General features: G+C 44.5%; 1 protein-coding gene across 17 annotated transcripts in view; it reads left to right on the top strand.

The window, feature by feature from the left end:
• Nucleotides 1-18855, top strand: part of FARS2 (phenylalanyl-tRNA synthetase 2, mitochondrial) — a 496231-nt gene that overhangs the window by 73409 nt on the left and 403967 nt on the right. The window contains exon 1 of one of the 17 annotated variants that reach the window (XM_070074459.1): nucleotides 10141-10430. The exons of the other annotated variants lie outside the window; for them this stretch is intronic. The gene's annotated coding sequence lies outside the window, so the exon portion shown is untranslated. Of the gene's footprint in view, nucleotides 1-10140; nucleotides 10431-18855 lie in introns of those variants that run through there. 17 annotated transcript variants of the gene reach the window in all.

The raw sequence follows: 18855 nt of genomic DNA, 5'->3' as shown, positions 1-18855 counted from the left end.
GTTTTTCCCAGATCATTTATATTAGCTTACCTGACATCTTGTTCATATTCTTCTCCCTTTGTAATGATAAGGCCAATAGTGGACTAGCAAATCTTTTTTTTTTTTTTTTTAAAGACTTATTTTATTTATTTGAGAGGTGGAGTTACAGAGAGAGGTAGAGACAGAGAGGTCTTTCATCCACTGGTTCACTCCCCAGATGGCCGCAGCGGCTGGAGCTGAGCCGATCCAAAGCCAGGAGCCAGGAGCTTCCTCCAGGTCTCCCACGTGGGTGCAGGGGCCCAAGCACTTGGGCCATCTTCTACTGCTATCCCAGGCCACAGCAGAGAGCTGGATTGGAAGAGGAGTAGCCGGGACTAGAACCAGCGCCCATGTGGGATGCTGGCCCTTCAGGCCAGGGCTTTAACCCGCTGTTCCACAGTGCCGGCCCCTGGACTAGCAAATCTTAGTACTAGAAGGGACTTCATGTTTGTGGGGGAATTGAGATTAGCTAGCCCAGCATTCTCTTCAGATGGGATTGTTATGGGTCATAGTAGGGTTGAGCTGAAAAGGCAAAGTGAGATCGATGTTTATAGAATGGAACTAAAAACAAGGTGCACGAAGCACCCCAGCATGACCAAGATCTTCCAGAGAGTATCTGCTGCTTTGTAGGGCCGAGGGCCCTGTCCTTAGGACTTAAAGGGGACATTTCTCCAAACCCACTGCTCAGCGTGAGTTACCTCACTTAAGGTCACCATGAAAACTTGTGTGAGGATAGTGGGTGCTTGAGAGAACATTAGCGCCAGCTGCTTGAGCCCTGTGTGGCAGATTCCTTGCTAGTTACTATAAATAGATGATGACATTTAATTTTCACACAAATTCTATGAAAGTGATTCTTGGTCCCCATTTTTGAGAAGAGTCCTAAGAGCACCGTGATTTGTTTAGGCCTCAGGTTCGCTTTGGGCGGTACCAGGCCTGAGATACAAAGCCGGAACTCGGCTGTGTCTAGCTCCAGGGACATACTGAACACCTAGTATTCCACAAGCTTGGGGTTGGCTGCTGGAATCAGAGAAGGTTTAAGCCACCCACACTGCGGGAGGATAGCACATCATCTTCTTTGGAATGCTAGGGAAGTTCCAAAATGACTTAATTGAAAGCACTGCATAAATGCATGGCATTACATTAGGTTGGCCGTGGTTTCCTGCCAATATATGAAGTGCTAAGAATCAATAGGAAGAAATATATGGTTATAAAAAAGAAATGAGCAGAGCATGGAAAGGCTAATTGAAAGCGTGGAGTGTTGAGAAACTAGCAGATGTATTTATGTGATGTTGGGAGATGCTGCTCTAGCAGTTTGGCTGACTTTGATGACTGCCGAGGCACGTAAAGTAACTGAGCTACTCAGATTAGCATCCGTGGCTTTATTTAAAACCGTGCACACTCAGAGAACCTTACTCTTTTTTTAAAGATTTATTTATTTATTTGAAAGGCAAAGATACAGGGAGGTGGCGGAGGGGAGGGTCTTCCATCCACTGGAGAACCTTACTTTTCATGTACCTGAAGGTCTACACCTATGTTCTGTTGTTTACAAGATGTGAGGCAGGGAAGGAGGCAAGGCAACTTTACATGGTTTTAACATCACTTGTTATCCTATTGCAAGGGATATCATGCCCAAAGCTTACTGATAATGTGTGCGGAGCAAATGCTTTGTGGAAGGATGATTAGAAGGCATCGAGACAAGGGATGAGCTACATTAAAGACTTAGTGCCTCTGTGTGCAGGATAAAGGGAGAGCAGATAGTAAACATTTGTTTCTATTCAGCAAAATGAGTTATTCTTGGTTGACTTCACTCTTAGTCTTATAGGCCAAATCAGGAATGCAATACTAGTAATAGTTTTTGTATAAAATCTTTTGACTTTAATGCAAAATACTCTTTCTTGTCATTGGTGACCTTTAGAGTATATATTCTGCTTTGTGAATTGTCTTAGCATTTTTCCTCACCAAAATCTTACTTAATTGTTTTAATGGTGTTATTAAAATAGAGACAAATAAAATAGACACAAAACTTGATAATGAAATGATACTAGACGTTTGGGGCTTTCTTGCAACAGGTGTAAGGGGAGTAAGACACTTGTGTTCCAGCTAACTCTCCTGGATACCTCTGTGCATGATCTCAATCATCCGCATAGCTCTTGGGACCATTTTGCAGAAGAGGAACTGATGATTTTAGTAGATTTAACTTGTTAAGATGGAGACAGAATTTGAATTCAGGACGCCTTAGTTCAAAATTTTTGCTTTTGCTGGAGTGTGCCGCTGCTCCTTTTTGAAATGATTGAACTGTAGTTTTCTTTAAGATTATAAAATTTGCAGGAGGATAGCTGTAGCCCTGCCTTTGTTTGACTTAACTGTGAGCAACGTGATCCTGTTCAGTAGATACTTCCAAGACTCCTGTAGACGCTGGAGCGTGTCTCAGGAAAGTCTCGCCTCACTGGAGAATGAGACTTTGATTGAGGATGTAGTCATGTCGAAGGCACGCGTGTGTTTCTGAATTTCTGATCTCTGTGTGAGCTGATGTTTTAGACATTTTTGGGCAGCTGTTATTTTGAGATTATACCACCTTTGGGCACTGTTTTCTTCTCTTGCCTGATAAGCTTTTGAGCAGTCCCTAGCCAGGTTTTAGACCAATAGTTTACCTTGTAAACAGTCTGTTTTAACTTTGACCTCTGCTGTTGCTTGTCTTATTTGTATAGCATCTTCCCTATCTTCCTTGTTCATTGTGGGCTCTCCAGATTTGACTCATCCTTGAATTTTCTTGAATGTGACCTGTGGCATTCTTTATACTTGTTTCTCCTCCTGAGCCTCCAAGGGACTTGATTACTGTCTTCTTGTTAGTATATAGTGGTCTTAGAAATACATTTATACATGTCCCCGTGAATGCTGTGGTCCTAGCACTTGATATGTTTTTAGCTCTTGGTGGTCAATAATGGTGTTTAAACAGCAATGTTTGCACAGAGTAGGACTTTTGTAAGTCCTTTTGCATGTCATGTAGTGTGATTTATTTATTTATGAGACACACACACACACACACACACACACAGTATTCCCATCCACTGGTTCATTCCTGACAAGCCCACAACAACATGGGCCAGACCAGGCCAAAACAAAGAGCTAGAAACTCAGTCTGGGTCTCCCACATTGAGGGTGGGGACTGAACTACTGTTTGAGCCGTCATCTGCTGCCTCCCTCAGTGCTGATTAGCAGGAAGGTAGAATTGGAAGTGGAGCTGCACCCGAACTCATGCACTTCGATATGGGATGTGGGCATTGCAAATGCTGTCTTAACCACTCTGCCAAATGTCTGCTCCTGTATTTCCGTAGAACTACTTGACAGTGTAGAGAGAAAATGTCTTGTTCCTTGGGGCTAGCGCTGTGTCATAGGAGGTTAAGCCTCTGCCTGTGGTGCTGGCATCCCATGTGGGTGCTGGTGTGAGTCTCAGCTGCTCCACTTCCCATCCGGCTCCCTGCTGTGGCCTGGGAAAGCAGTGGAAGATGACCCAAGCGCTTGGGCCCCTGCCACCCACATGGGAGACCCAGAAGAAGCTCCTGGCTTCAGATTGGCCCAGCTCTGTCTGTTGTGGCCATTTTGGGAGTGAAGCAGCAGATGAAAGACATGTTTCTCTGTATCTCCCTCTCTCTCTCCATAGCCCTGCCTCTCAAATAAATAAATGAACCTTTTATAAAAAATGATTTGTTCTTGTGTGATGTTACTGATGCTACAGGGAGTTTGGCACTCAAACACTGTTGGCAGGAGACCAACTGGATAGTTCTTGGGCAAAAGTTTTGGCCCTCATTTGAGCAGCAATTCAACTTTTATGAGGTTATCATGAAAATGCTTGGAGGTGTATGGAAAATATGTATATCAGTAAGTTCTTTAATAGAGTAATTAATTTTAACAAAATATTGGAAGCAACTTACGTTTATCAGGAAAAGGGCTAAATAATCGTAGGGCTTGCACATATATGATGGAATATTAGCACACTTTAGAGGAGCGCAGTAGCTCTTTATGCAACGCGGTACTGTGTCACAAACGTGAATTCTTAGCTGACGGGAACAGCTGTGGAGCAGTAAGCTGGTACTTGTTAGAGACTAAGTTAGCGGGTTGGTGTGGGCATTAGAGTCATTGTTTAAGACACTTAGGGTGGCCGGCGCCGCGGCTCACTAGGCTAATCCTCCACCTTGCGGCCCCGGCTCACCAGGTTCTAGTCCCGGTCGGGGCGCTGGATTCTGTCCCGGTTGCCCCTCTTCCAGGCCAGCTCTCTGCTGTGGCCCAGGAGTGCAGTGGAGGATGGCCCAAGTGCTTGGGCCCTGCACCCCATGGGAGACAAGAAGCACCTGGCTCCTGCCATCAGATCAGCGCGGCGCACCGGCCATGGCGGCCATTGGAGGGTGAACCAACGGCAAAGGAAGACCTTTCTCTCTGTCTCTCTCTCTCACTGTCCACTCTGCCTGTCAAAAAAAAAAAACAAACAAACAAACAAAAAAAAAAACAAAAAAAAACAACAACAACTTAGGGTGACTGAATCTGAGATGACAGTGCTTGGATTGGAGTCCTGGCTCTACTCCCTGTTCCAGCTTCCCACCACTGTGTACTTTGAGAGGTAGCAGGTGAGGTGGTGGCTACAATTGTTTAGTTCCTGTGGCATATTTGGGAGACCTGGATTGAGTTCTAGGTGCCTGGCTTTGGCCTGGTCCAGCCCCAGCTGTTTGGGCATTTTGGGAGTAAACTAGCAGATTGAAGATCTTTCTCTGTGTGTCTGCCTTTCAGATAAATTAAAAAAAAAAAGTCTTTGGGAGGTGGGTGTGTATATACACAATGGAATATAGCACAAAAACGTGGGGGTGTAAAGTAGGTGTGGAAGTTTATTTTTTTTTCCTTCTAAGATTGATTTATTTGAAAGAGTTACAGAGAAAGAGAGGCAGAGAGAGAGGTCTTCTATCCTCTGGTTCACTCTCCAATTGGCCCCAATGATGGGAGCTGTGCTGATCTGAAGCCAGGAGCCTGGAGCCTCTTCCAGGTCTCCCACGCGGGCGTAGGGGCCCAGCGACTTGGGCCATTTTCTACTGCTTTTCTAGGCCACAGCAGAGAGCTGGATTGGAAATGGAGCAGCTGGGACTCGAGGTGGCATCCATATGGGATACCTGCACTCTAAGCGGCACCTTTACCCGCTGTGCCACAGCGCTGGCTCCTTAATTGATTCTTAAATTTGCAAAGTTCTTGTCCATTTCTGTTCTGCTCCTGTTATTCAACAGCCTAGGCACAAAAGAGGGACCAATGCTTTCCTGGAGAACTGGGGAAGGGGAAAGTGGGGCAGAGCAGTGCATCTGTGTTAAGGAGGGATCCACTGTCCACTGCTGATGGCTCTTGCTGATGTTTCTTTGGCGTGTTGAAAGTTTCTGGGTTGATGACTGTATCTGTGAAGCTATTAATAGGTGTGTTTTCATGCTTTGTGTCTTACACTGTCTTATGCTATTTATTTTTTAACAATCTTGACTTCTAGAATTGATTTAATTAAATGCACAGATGTCATTCAAATAAAAAAATGTTTCAGACTTTTTTGGAAGAAATATTCCAGTGCAAAAATTAACAATGCTATTGAAAAATTAGTAATTAGTTAAACTGTAAATCTTTTTCTGTAATACTTTATCAGTTTTTAAGGTGATTTCAAATTACATTGTGTGTGGCTCATGGATAAAGTGTCATGTATGAAGTTTTCACTGTTTCTAGAGATTTACATTTTGGAGAAATTGTATGACCAGTAGAGCGTATGATATTTAGCAATGTGAAAAGTGACAGATCGTTAACATTTGATAGGCAAACATAGACTTCAATTTCGCTTGGTCATTTTGTCAAGTGTCAGTGGTAGTGCTTGCAAGCATGGTAACTCTAGTAAGTAGCCATTACCTGTGCTTTTAACGTTGTTGTTGTTTCTGTTGCTGGGCATGTATTTCACCTTGCATGGAGCTCAAGGGACAACTCCTAGAAGTTGGTTTTTGGAAAATTGCAGTTTCATCACAGTAGTTGAACCATTAATTTTCGGTGTTGTGTTTTTTTGTGTGTTTTGTTTTTATTTTTCAGATATTATCTCCATTGGGATTAAAACAAAACAAAATGTAAGATTGTGTGTGTGTGTGTGTGTGTGTGTTTGTAAGAATACCAAGAGAGGAGGAAAAAAATCTTAGTTGTGAATATGTCACTTCACATTATAAAATAAGACAGCTTTCTGTGTGGGAGAACAAAGAGGTGGCAGTCTGATGGGTGCCAGGTCTCAGGGACTTTACCTTGCACCCCTGTCCCTGGAAGCTGGGAGTCTACTTTTGAAATAAAAGCTGCTTCTTCACATACTTCACACATGTGGGGTTTCATAAATCTGTGGGCAAATAAACTGTTCCCAAAACCCCAGATTGGTGTTTGAAATGAAGTGTTTGCCTGTGTTCCCCAGGTCTGTGTAGAACCCTTCTGCTGTCTGGGTGGTGTGGGAGGTTGAAAGAGCACCAGCGTTTCAAAGAGCAGGTGCTCTGCTCCCAGCTCCAGTAAACAGCAGCTGCCTCCTTATCATGCACTGCAGGTATTTCCCCAGGTTTCTTTCTGACCCCCTCAGATTTCCTGATGTTCCTGTGTGGCGAGATGTATGTATCTTTCATTTACTTCTTCTGTGTTTTGTTTGTGGAAATGGTCATCCCTGTCCCAAAGTCAGTTAAGTAATGACCACTATTTCTTTTATTTTTCTTTTCTTTTTAAACGGTTCTCTCTATAGTCTACATTGGCACCACAACATGAAGTAACTAAAGAACACTTAATTTTCAACCCAAACATTTAGTTTCTCATCAGCATTTCTTATATAGTCTATTCCTTCTATATTGCTGATTATGTCAATGTTTAACTTAAAAAATGCTTACTTTGAAACGGGAGAGAGAGAGAGAGAGATAACTCCCATCCGCTGGTTCACTCCACAAATGCCTGCAATAGCATGGGGTGGGCCAGTCTGAAGCCAGGTGCTGGAAATTCAGCCCAGGTCTCCCATTGTGTGACAGGTACCCCGCTACATGAGCCATGACCTGCTTTCCTAGGGTGCATTTTAGCAAGAAGCTGAAAATGAGATCTGAGTTGGGACTTGAACCCAGACCTTCCCACATGGGTTGTGGATCATTAACTTATCAGATGCCCACCCCTGACTATTCAGATTATATTTGTTTATTTATTTAATCTATTTATTTCAGATTATATATATTATATATTCAGATTATTTATATAATATTTACTATATAGTATAAATATTTTATTTATTTATTTGAGAAGTAGAGCTACAGACAGAGGGAGAGACAGAGAAAAAGGTCTTCCATCCTCTGGTTCACTCCCTACATGGCTGCAAAGGCCAGAGCTGGGCTGATCCGAAGCCAGGAGCTTCCTCTGGGTCTCTCACTTGGATGCAGGGGCCCAAGCACTTGGGCCATCTTCTGCTGCTTTCCCAGGCCATAAGCAGGTAGCTGGATCGGAAGTGGAGCAGCCAGGGCATGAACAGGTGCCCATGTGGGATGCCAGTGCCACAGGCAAAGGCTTAGCCTACTAGGCCACAGTGCTGGCCGCACAGATTATATTTTTAATATATCAAAGTCTGATTACTGTATCAATTCTTATTCTAATTTTCATTATTTTTGATTATTCTTTATTTTTCTTTTTTGAAGTATTCCTAGCTTTTTGTCATTTCTTTTAACTTTCTCAGGTGAACTCGAGGATCGTTTTTCCTAGGGAATTACGTGGAGATACTGTGTGCAGAGCTGGCATTTTGTGCTGTTCAGTCTTCCCGGGGAAGGCAGAGAGCTCTTTGGGCTTACTCGGATCTTCCTTAGCAGTTTTTCCTGAAGTTCCCCGGTCGACCCTGCAGGAGCCCTTCATGTCTCTGTTACTGTGCCTTGTGTGTTTCCCTTACCTCTGCTTACTGCTGGTGTTGGTGAGATTTCAGAATGGAACTGATTTTTCAGATTGGAGTTTGCTCTGCCCCTTCCGCATGCTCTCGTGTGTTTTCTTGGTTGATTCATCTGAGCAAGAGTTCTGAGAAACAGTTTTGTTGTGGCAATCAGGGCACGCTGGCTTCTTCCTTCCAGGAGGCGAGTTCCTTCAGGCTTTTGGTGTTAAGTCCTTATATTGGCTGCTGTCCTCTAAAACTTAGGACAGATTGTTTGCAGAGGGACTACTCCTGTGGGAATAACTATCTCACCTAGAGATGGCAGGTTACTGTGAACAAAGGCTCCTGGGAAATTCACTTGGTAGTGATTGATGAGATCTTTTCCTATTTCTGGTTGAAAAATAAGAATTTTAAGGAGAATATGTAAAATAGTAGTCTGAAAACTTAAAGCAGATTATTATATGTTTTTATCTTTGTTGTATTTTTTGGTAAGAACTTGTTGAAATGGACTTGAGATTTTGTATCATCTCTAGATTAGTTTATAATACTTAATACAATGTGAATTATATGTGGTTGATCATTTATATTGTATTGTTTCAGGAATAATGAGAAGAAAAATAGTTTACAGTTTCAGTGTACTTTTTTTGGCTTGTAAATAGTTTTTATCCACAGCTGGTCGAATGTACAGTTGTGAACCTACACCTATGGAGAGCTGACTCCTAGTAGATGTTTGGATGTTTAAAGGGTTGCCCCCCCCCCCTTTTTTTTTGACAGGCAGACGAGACAGAGAGAGAGAGAAAGATCTTCTTTTTCCATTGGTTCACCCCCCAAATGGCCACTGCAGCTGGCACACTGCACCGATCCGAAGCCAGGAGCCAGGTGCTTCTCCTGGTCTCCTATGCGGGTGCAGGGCCCAAGCACTTGGGCCATCCTCCACTGCACTCCCGGGCCACAGCAGAGAGCTGGCCTGGAAGAGGGGCAACCGGGACAGAATCCAGCGCCCCGACCGGGACTAGAACCCGGTGTGCCAGCGCTGCAGGCAGAGGATTAGCCTAGTGAGCCGCGGCACCAGTGCTCTTGTAACCACGTGGCAGGTAGACCACACAGGGCCATGGGTGGAAGCAGGGATGAGTCAAGAGGTAACTAAGAGCATTTAGGTGAGAGTAGTGGCAGACTTCAGAGTTTCTGACTTGATCCACTATAGCAGTAAGATAGGGAAGAGCAAACTGGAGGGGAAGTTCAAAACCCAGAGCTTACTGTTGGATGCCTTAAATTGGAAATAATCATTAGACTCCCAGGTAGAGATGATGTTGATAGTTCAAGGAAGACCAACGCCAAGAACTTAGCATTGGGGTTTTACCATGACAGTTATTGGTGTCCTTAGACAAGAGCTCTTTTCTTGTGGTGTGAAAGAAAAAATAAAAGGTCTCCCAAATGCATCTGAGAGGGAATGAGGAGAGGAAGTAGAGTCATCAACATAGATACTTTGGATGGTAGAGATTAATCACATGGTTGCTGAAGTGGAGGTGAAAGCAAGAAAGGAATTTTTATTTTTGTTTATTTTTTTTTTTCAAGATATATTTCTTTAAGAGGTGGAGTTATAGAGACAAAGTTTAAGATTGAGATCCTCCATCCACAGGTTTACTCCTCAAATGGCCACAGCAGCAGGCTGGTCCAGGCCAACGCTGCGAACCTGGAGCTCCATCCAGATCGCCCATGTGAGGGGCGGGGGCCCAGTTACGTAGCCTCTTACGCTGCTTGCCCAGGTGCTTCAGCAGGGGGCTAGGTTGGCAGTCAGCGGCCAGGACTCCAGCTGATGCCCTTCTGCGATGCTGGCATCTCAGGCGACGCTTAACTCACTTATCCAGGGTGCTGCCCCCCACACTCCCGCCCCACACTCCGTCCCCTTTTCTTAAAAGGTTTATTTACTTATTTATTTGAAAGGCAGAGTTATACAGAGAGAGGTAGAGACAGAAAAGAACACTGTATAAGCTGTATGACTGTGATGATCAGCAGTAAGGCTTAAATACTTCATGAGAAAAAATAGAAAACTCTGAGGCTAAGCTCTCCAGACCACCACAAGAGAAAGAAACGGGCATTGACATTTTAGATATATACACATTTTTAGAATATATATGTATCATATAACACACGTATTTTGTTTCCCACGATAGATACAGACAGAGAAGGAGAGATATAGAAAGAGCTCGCCCACCTGCTGGTTGGCTCCCCAAATCCCTGCTGTTCTCAGGTTGAGCCTCTCCAAAACTGGGATGCAGGACTCAGCTAAAGTCTACCATGAGAGTGGCTTGGGCCACCACCATTGCCTCCAGGGTGTGCAGTAGTAAGACGCTGGCGTCAGGAGCTGGAACTGAGTCATGAACTCAAGTACTCTGATACGGGACATGTGCATCTTCACCACTTGGCGGAGCAACCACCCTGAAAATGCCTGTTTTTACTTCCTGCTGTTAGCCTCACTATGGCTCTGACGGTACTGATTTAATTTTATTTAACTGAATAATTCCACATGAATGGGAAATCTAGACTGTCACTCTCTGGCGTCCAGGCACAGCACATCCCACGAATCCTGTGTGTCCTTTCTTAGAGGAAAATGGCAGCTTCTGCCTTCTCATTTGCCTTCTGGGTTGCACTTAGGAGCTTGTGAGAGAGGCTGACAGCCACGGTGATTGTTTGTGGTCTAATTTATTTCCTTCTCTACCCCATGAATTTTTGTTTATGATTCAAAACTGATTTGCCTGGATGTACTTTATCTACAAAGGTAATTGAAGAGTGGAACGTGAACGCCCTTCAACCACATTTCTCAGAGGGAGGGCTGAGTGATGTGACGCCCCACCATCAGGCCTCACTGTGCCTGTCCCCAGGGACCTGGGAGTTCTGGGCCAGGGCCTGGGAGTGGCCAGAACAGGAGGCGTGGAGTCCTCAGTGTCCAGCTGTCTGCAGCAGAAAGGCGAGCGATGTCCCGCCCAGGGGTCCTGGCGTCTGGTCCCTTCTCTGCCATCTGCCCTCTTCTTTCATTCAAGGCACATTCCTGGCAAACGTGATCAAAATTTAATGGACAGGAGTTAAATATTGATTTGTGTATTGCCAGAGGACTAAAATAAGAGCACATTTTCTAATTATAAATGTGTGTTTTTATGTCCAACTGTTTATATTGTATATATATTTTTAAAAACAATAAAAATATAATGACCTGAAATATAGACAGTCTTGCAAAAATGGTTATTTGTAGCTCACATTTTGCTTCTATGAGCAGTAGTACTGTGTTTCATCTGTGAAACTGATTGCTAACGTTGTTGGAAATAGGGAGAGGTTGACAGTGATTTTGTCAGTAAAGAAGGAATGAGTGATGGAGCTTTTGGTGCTGTCTTGTACTTTTTTTTTTCTCTTGTAAGGCACTAGCTGCCATGTCTTGATAAGGAACTCAGAAGTAAGCCATAAATGAAAGAACTTCAGAAAGCATTTATTTTAAAGATGAAATTGGAAGGGTAACATTATTTTGGTTCCAAAAATTTTGTATTCTGTGTATAATTTTTTTAAAGATTTATTTATTTACTTGGAATTCAGAGTTACACAGAGAGAGAGGAGAGGCAGAGAAAGAGAGACAGAGAGAGGTCTTCCATCTGCTGGTTCACTCCCCCGTTGGCCGCAATGGCCAGAGCTGTGCTGATCTGCAGCCAGGAGCCAGGAGCTTTTTCTGGGTCTCCCACATGGGTGCAGGGGCCCAAGGACTTGGGCCATCTTCCACTGCTTTCTCAGGCCATAGCAGAGAGCTGGATTGGAAGAGGAGCAGCCGGGTCTTGAACCGGCACCCATCTGGGATGCCAGCACTGCAGGCAGTGGCTTTATCCGCTGTGCCACAGTACCAGCCCCATATAATTTTTTCATAATATGCATTTTCCATGAACTTTTTGAAGACCCTTCAAAATATTTTTGCATCAAATAAACTCACCTATTTACTTATTTCAGACACAGGGAAAACTCCCATTGCTGATGCACTCAAATGTAACATAAGACCTGCAACAGGAACTCATCCCATGTCTCCCACTTGGATGGCAGGAACCCAAACACTGGAGCCGTTACTTGCTGTATCCCACAGTGTGCATTAGCGGGGAGCCAGAATTGGGAGTGGAGGAGGCAAGACTAAAACCCAGGCCCTTCAATTTTGGGGTGATGGTATCTTAAATGCTAAGCTGAATGCCTGCCCCAAATTTAGCTTTTAATTTCTTTTCTCCATGAACTTTCTGAAGTGCCCTTCACCTGTCAGACAGACCCAAGAGCTCGTTCTCTGTATTTGAGTTTCTGGTATGTTCTGATGGTAGCCACCCAAATTTTCTCCCATTTCCCTCATCATTTGGATAGTCTTTAGACAGTATAGTCTCGATATTTTGTATTTACCTGATTTTTTCCCCCTCATCTTTGCTGCATGGGGTCAGTTTACATGCAGTAACTGTCCAGTTGTCCATGTGTCACTAATTTCGTCTGCCATATGTTATGTCCATCTTTGTCTCCCTTTGATTGTTATTGTCAGCACTTACACTTTTTGACTTCCACTCATTTTTAGCAAGTAATAAAAATAAGTGCGCCTGGTATTCAAATAATTGTGTAAGTAAACAGTGCTTGGCAGTTTTGAGATAGGTTTCTCATCAGCTGATATGCCCGCGTTGCAGCTGGGCCGAGGAAAGGTAGGTAGAGGATTCCTCTTTGATGTTTGGAAGCCGTGCTGTGACGTTAGGTGCCCACAGACTTCGGCTGTTACAGACTTTGCTAAGTTGATCCTTTCTAGCTCTCGGTTTCCTCTTCTGCACGATGAATACGTTGGTCTTTGTGATCTCTAAGATACTTTCCCTGCGATGATGCGATTCTGCTTGGACTCTTCAGATCTTATGTAGATACCGAGTATTCCTACTTTCAATATAATTTCAACACATTTTTTTGTAGTAACCAAAAGAAACTGGGAATTATTATTTTTCACCTTTCTTTTAAATCGAACCATTGAAGGCAGCTTTACACACAAGAGGATGTGAAGTTACCATGAAAGATACAGTCCCAAGCAGGGAAATAGAATTGAAAGTGGAAAATAAAGACCATACATAAATATCCCAAATGTATTCACTGCTAGGCACCTGCAGATCCCAGTGGATGTGGGCAGGGGTGCTGATGGAGGGGAGGAGAGGTGGGAGCTGTTTGGAGGTCATTCGCGGGAGGGAGAGGGTCCTTGTCTCTTTTATTGTCTGCCTTTCAGGTTCTCATGTGTGTTCATTTTACATTGTGGTATCAGTTGTCCCCCTTAAGAGTTCAAAAAATGAAATTCATCTTTACTCATCTCTTTAAAAGAATAAAAGTAGTTTATCTGCCCAAATGCTAACACATGCACAAGTGGTCTTCCTGCTCTGCTGTGTAGTGCCCTTGGCCGCCTTTGGTGGGTCACAGCTCGCCGCTGTACCCTTGCACGCTGCCTGTTCAGAGATCTCGCTGCTTGCTTCCGTTTATTACCTAAATTGACACTTCATTTTCACTTGCCCAAATGTCACAGAAGCTACTGCATTTGAGGTGGTGACTCCAAGGCTAGAGGCCGTCACGTCCACTGTCTCGGAGGTGTGAGTCCCGACGTAGAGGGCCACCTCAGCAGCGTCTGGTAGGAGCAGCTGGCTGCTTTTGTGGGCAGGGCCTTGGTGCAGATGTGGAGTATTTGCTGCCTCAGGCCATGTTGCATAGTTGCCTCTGCTGTTGAGAACCTGTTGAATGCACTGTCCCTCGCGAGTCTGCTGGACTGAACAGTCGAGTGTAGACCGCTGAGTGGGTGGTCGCGTGAGGAGGCAGTGTATGAGAGTGAGCAGTCACAGGGCAGCGTGTCTCCTTGAAGCCTCTTGGTCCATTAAAGGACACGTTGTGCCAGTGATGCGCTCTGCCCAGCCAACCAGAAGCAAGGAACAGAGAGCCAGCTGGCTTGACCTGGATAACCAGAATTTATCCAGTGTCCAAATTCAGTTGAAAAAGTATGGGCTTGGGAGTGAGAAATGCGCCTCCTGCCAACAGTCCTACTTGTGTGCTGTGTAACCACACACAGTCTTGTTTTCCTTTTCTGTAAAGTAGTATCAATGTTCAGTCATGGTGACTAAATGAGTTAATGTATATAATGTGCCTGGTCAGTGACTGAGCAATAATATTAATAAAAATGACTTAAATTTTTCTTTTATTTCTCCACTGCACCTCTTGCTAGAGGTATTCCTAAGGTAGCTTTTAGGGCTGTTTTTTTTTTTTTTTTTTTAAATCTGCCATAGAGGAGAAAAATGTTTAAAGCAGATTGCTATTTCAATATTGAAAAATGTCAGAAAGCCCTAGGATGACACAGACTGCAAACCTAGTAGTTTGCTAGGGCGTGTCGATTGGAGGACACCCCCCCCCCCCCCCCCCGTAATCTAGATTAAGAGCGGCACCTTGGTTACTTGATGGCCCCTTAAGCAGCAGACTGCTCACCGCTTCTCAGACACTGTGGGAGAGACCCCAGGGCTCTTTGTAACAGAGATTTGAGAGGGGAGTAATTTCAACTTAGTGCTCCAATTTTGTGTTTGAGAATAGCAGACAATTAAATGTCGTCAAGTGGTGTAGGAAAGCGTCCTGAACTTTAAGAATGTTCCCTTTCCTCCCTTCTCCCACTTTAGCCGGCGATTTTCACATTTATATTAATTATCTCCACAGCTCCTATTAGCTTATACCACAGAATCTGAATTTCAAATAAATGTCAAAATCGGAAAATAGGCCTATAATCTTTCACAGGCAGTTAGGAATAAAATGGACTTTCTGTTTTTGAAGCATTTTGTCATATGCAGCACATACTTTATTTTTCAAAGGCCTTATCACCCACATAGCTGGAAAATCTCATTAGTGGGCTCTTGAAGGATGCCGGTGGTGACAGCAGGACATGCTGGTGTGCAAGACCAAGCACTGGGCTAGCCTGGGTCCCACTTCTCTCGTACTCTGGATGAGCAGTCGTCGAAGTCTCCTCCCACTCTGGCCCATCTTTCTCATCGGTAAAGGCAAGATTTTAGTAGCAGGAGATGTGATGAGGTTAAGCCTCTACCAGCAGCGCCAGCATCCCATATGGGCACCAGTTTGAGTCCCAGGTGTTCTGCTTGTAATCCAGCTCCCTGCTAATGTGCCTGTGAAAGCAGCAGAAGACGGCCCAAATAGTTGGGCCCCTGCATTCACATAGGGGACTTGGAAGTAGCTGCTGGCCCTGGTTTTGGCCTAGTCTAGCCCTAGACATTGAGTCTATTTGGGAGTGAACCAGGAGATGGGAGAATTCGATACCTTCTCCCCCTAATCTCTGCATTTCAAATAAATAAATCTTTAGAAAGATAAAGTCAAGATGTTAAGCCAGTGGTTCCTTAAGGTCTTCTCCCTTCTGGTTCTTTGAGTCTACATATGCATCACCACAATACATATTTTACCCAACTATTCTTAGAAGTGTGTATTTTGGTACTCACGGAGACCCATAGGATTTGTTTGGGTAGAATGTATTGCCTCCAGCAAGGATTTTCTTTTTTTTGTGTGTATGCGTGTGTGCGCATGTACATGTGTGTCTTTGCATCTTTGAAGCCAGTAATACTATTTTTTACGAAATGATAGTTTTTATATAAAGTAGAACTGCTGTGGGTTTTTTAGAGCTTGAAACTCACTTTCTCATTTCCTCTGAGCAACTCTGAGCCGCCTCCATACGGTCCTAGGATTTGGTCACGGACACGCAGGGCTGGCTTCACCCTCCTGAGTGAGCCGTTGTGTTCTCAGCACAAGCTTGTTCCCACTTTTCCAGCATATTAGTGTGAAAATTCTCAATACAGAGCAGTTTGAAACACTTTATGGTGAACTTCCGTTTAGCCACTACCTGGATTCTACAGTTTGTACACGACGATACTTCTTCGTATATGCAATATCCATCTGTCACTCTGTCCATCCAGTAATCAGTCTTTCTGTGGGGGTGGATTGACTTCAAAGTTTCAGGCTTCCCACTAAATGTAGGGGACCACCTAACTAGAGTTCATATTTGTATATCATTTTTCTTAAAGATTTATTTCTTTGACAGATTTATTTTCTTTTATTTCCTTCCTTCCTTCCTCCCTCCCTCCCTCCCTCTCTCCCTTCCTCCCTTCCTTCCTTTTTTGACAGGCAGAGTGGACAGAGAGAGAGAGAAAGGTCTTCCTTTTCCGTTGGTTCACCCTCCAATGGCCGCTGCAGCCGGCACACCGCACTGATCCGGAGCCAGGTGCTTCTCCTGGTCTCCCATGGGGTGCAGGGCCCAAGCACTTGGGCCATCCTCCACTGTCTTCCCGGGCCAGAGCAGAGAGCTGGCCTGGAAGAGGGGCAACCGGGACAGAATCCGGTGCCTCGACAGGGACTAGAACCCGGTGTGCCGACGCTGCAGGCGGAGGATTAGCCTAGGGAGCTGTGGCGCTGGCCAACAGATTTATTTTAAAGATTTACCTATTTATTTAATAAGAGAGGTTTTCCATTGCTGGTTCACTGCCCACGTGCCCACAGATACTGGCACTGGACCGGGCTGAAGCCAGGAGTCAGTGATTCCTTGGGTCATCGTCATGAGCAGAAAGCTGGATTGGAAGTAGAGTAGCTGGGCTAGAACCAGTTCCTGTATGGGATACAGACAACTCAAGCAGCGACTGAACCTTCTGTGCCACATGCACACCCTAGTTATTATTGTTCTTGAAGGTACATTTTGCATAGAATGAAATGCACACGTGTGACTATGTCCTGCATTGACTTTTGACACATGTATACATTGCTGCAGTTCCTACCTCCTATCAAGGTATCAACACTGCTAATGCCCACGAAATTCCCTCGGACCTCTTTCCCGTCAGTCTGCATCCACACCCTCCGGAGTAAGGTATTATTTTTATTTGCTAACAAAGACTATTTTTATCTATTACTTTCCGTACCTGAAAGAAATCATAGTCACTGTGATTACATAGAATAGCAATTGATTTTACTGAAGGCTCACTATCATCAGCAAGAAAATTTTAAACTGTGTTTATAGCTTCTGATTGAATATTTCCAGTACTGCGTACTAGTTGTTCCCAGACTTAGGTCGTGTCAGAATCACCCTGACCAGCTGGTCAGCTGGCATTCCTGGGGCAGGGCCTGAGAGCCTGTATAACCAGCAGTTTCTCTGATGATATGGCACTGAGGTAGCTGCTGTTGGCACCATACTTTGAGAACCAGTGTTCTCTTTAAAAATCACTTTAAGGTTGTTTATAAGTTTGAATTTCCTGGGAAACACAGTTGTGGATAAAGCTCAGTCCATACTACATAATTATTTAAAAAATATTTTCATTTTGACCCATACTTCCTGGGAGTCCCCTCCCTTGGCTGGAATTGAGCGCTTACTCTTAGAATTCTTTGCTTTTGAATAATTACTGTGCCAGTCCCTCCTGTGGGAATCTGCTCTCGGTTTCATCAGTGCAGAGAGACTGCAAATACTTGTGAGCATTTGCATTTTTTAGTTCATTCGTCTTTAATTTTATTTTGCTGCCTTTTCATTATTGGAACCCAAAGCTTGATTTTGCTTTTTTTTTGAATTATTAATGTATTTAATGCTGTTTTCTCTGGAGGCTGCTCAGTTCACACACATGCACATACACTACGAAATTTAACAGATTGAAAGGTCCTGGAGTGAAACGTAGATTTCTCTTCTTCCTTTGTCTCCTAGCCACGTTTTCGGGAGACATCTTCTGTTATCAAAATCTCGATAGGCATTCATGCACATTATCTGTGCGTTTTTGAATTTGCCTGTTGACATATATCTGTAACCTCAGAATCAGTACTTGAGCTACTTTCAGGGTCGTTTGCATGGTCTACGTAGTGTTCTTTTCTCCCATTTTGGAGCCTGTTTCCCGGTAGTGCGGCTGTTTACAATGGCTTCCACGGCAAAGTGCTGACGTGCTGTCTAGCGTCCCTGCGCGCAGGAGGGCTGTGTCGGGCTCCTGAGGAAACGTGCTGGAAGCTTCATTCTGGGAGGCAGGAGTCGCAGTGCTGCTGCCTGGGATTCAGTATTAATGAGTTAACCATATCCGAGACTATCAAATAGGGAGTCTTCAGACAGAAACACACATCAGAGTAGGTCACGTAATGATCAGTTGACAAAAACGTGACCGAGCCTGCTTGTCCGTAGGAGCAGCGTTCTGTGGTGCAGTGTCCTTGCAGCTTTGCAGAGCGTCACTGCCGTGAACGCTGAGAATCAGCTGTCGGCATCGTTTCCTGCGTAGCGTGCGGTGCTGGTGCCGTGTGTTCATGTGAAGCCACGGGCCTACAGAGGTTCCACGGGGAATTCCAGGGCCAATTTTATTTTGTCCTGTTTTTAACAGGAATTGTAGCCGAGAGCACGATATGATGGTGCTGACTGGAGCAACTCAGGGCTGACGGATCTCTCGTGTGTGTGGGCATGAATTCCACCTTTCTGCCATCTTGCCGCTGTGTTCAGAGTAACACCTGTGAATAATGAATTTAAAAATGTTTGATTTCTATCCTTGTGAATGCCTTGCCAAATAAACTTGAGTGCTGTGCTTTGCTTTTTAAAGACCTTATCATTAGACCAATGTGACATATATGTCCATAATGAGTTGACATAGAAAGACATTTGGGGCTAGTGTTGGGGTGTAGTGGGGGAGGTCACCGCCTGTGATGCTGGCATCCCACGTGGGCACTGGTTCAAGTCCCAGCTGTTCCACTCCCAATCCAGCTCCTATCAACATGCCTGCGAAAGCAGCTTGGGCCCCTGTGCCCGTGTGGGAGACCTGGAGGAGGCTCCTGGCTCTTGTCTTAGATCTGCTCAGTCCTGGCCGTTTCAGAGTCAGCCAGCGAGAGAGAGAGATATCAAATGGCCA

The sequence above is a fragment of the Oryctolagus cuniculus genome, chromosome 5 (assembly GCF_964237555.1).
Source record: "Oryctolagus cuniculus chromosome 5, mOryCun1.1, whole genome shotgun sequence".
Lineage (NCBI taxonomy): Eukaryota > Metazoa > Chordata > Mammalia > Lagomorpha > Leporidae > Oryctolagus > Oryctolagus cuniculus.
Note: the sequence above shows the minus strand (reverse complement) of the source record. Positions and strands in the feature narration are given on the sequence as shown.